Genomic DNA, 1,537 nt, shown 5'->3' on the forward strand with positions numbered 1-1,537 from the left:
ATTGTTCCTGAACAAAAGCCAGTGTACAAATCACCTGGAATAAATAATAAAGACAAGTCTTGAGTGTGTCTTTTGTGCTATTAGGAAGCAATCCTGCTTCTCCATCAGGATGACAAAAGCCGGAAGTGGGTGTTTAGCTATATCTTCAGAATTCACCACAAACACATTGTTCACTACTTGACATGGAAGCTGAAAGTAGAGCTTGATTTTTGGTTTAGAATAAGTGAATGGACTTTGGCTCTTCTTTGGGGCAAGTACTGGTGCACTGTGGCTGATGTGGGCCTGGCCCTGGTGGTCATGGACCAGGTCTGTTGTCTCCAATAGAATTTGGACCCATAAATAATAGGTTGAGTGGCCTTCAGTGGTCTAGAATTCTTTCCATTACACTACTACCAATGCCTCAGGGTGAGTACTGATAGATTTTTATTGCATCATGAAGAGTGTTTATTCTATTTTGTCTTACTTGCTAATTTTGTATTTTGGGCATTTTACATGTTCCCCACTCCAGGACAATAGGGCAGACTGTCAACACTGTTGGCACCAAAAAAAATGCATGAGAAGTCTTAGACTTTCCTAGGTTCATACACCACAAATCCACTATTAAAGATGGATTTTCTACCTTCAAGTCATGGGATAATCCAAAAGTTAGTTAGAAGAAAGAATCTGCATCACAGTCACCATAGTGCTTTGGAGAAGTTAGATGAGGTCAAGTACAAGGCACAGAATTGAATCCAAGACACACGGTCACCATGAAGGAACTCTCTAGGTTGACAGCCCTACAAATGTTGTGGATGACCACACAACAACTCTCAGATGTGATGTACAGATTTATATCCTAAAAATGTTTTTCAGAATTTTGTATTATTAAGTATTAAGAGTTGAAGAGTACATTGTCACATATGCAGAATCTCATCCTTCAGAAATGAATGATAGAAAAAGAAAACAAGAACTGTTCAGGGGTAAGGACCAGCGGTGGAAATTCAAAGCAGAGGGATAAACAGAGTGAAGATGTTAAACCATCTAATATGTGTGCATGGAATCATAATAATGACAATATTCCTTAACAAAAGAAAAAATTGAGAAAGAGGAATAGAAATATTTTTGCATGAATAAAAATATGACAATGCAACTTCTTTGTGCAATTAATATATTATGTGTAATTAAACTACAAAAATATGACTTCACAAGAAAAAGAATGAAAGTCAAGATTTGATTGATAGCCTGATTGAAAAGATAATCATTATGAACAGATTAAGTCAACTTGGCACCTGTGCCAGCAATGCAAAGGGAAAGGCACAGGTGCTCCTCTACTTGTGGGTGCACATATACACTAAAAGAAAAAAGGTACATGGATAAGGAGCCTTGACTTGGGAAAAAAGATCTGAGTTCATATCCAGACATGATCAGAAACAACCAAATGAACTGAGTCTTAGTTCACTTCTAAAAATAATCACAGATGCTGCCAAGGTCCTGATGCTTTAAGATTCTTTTTTTTTAATTTAATTTTATTTTTTTTGTGAACATACTGTACAGAGGG

This window comes from Dipodomys ordii, unplaced genomic scaffold, assembly GCF_000151885.1.
Source record: "Dipodomys ordii isolate 6190 unplaced genomic scaffold, Dord_2.0 Scaffold176, whole genome shotgun sequence".
Classification (NCBI taxonomy): Eukaryota; Metazoa; Chordata; class Mammalia; order Rodentia; family Heteromyidae; genus Dipodomys; species Dipodomys ordii.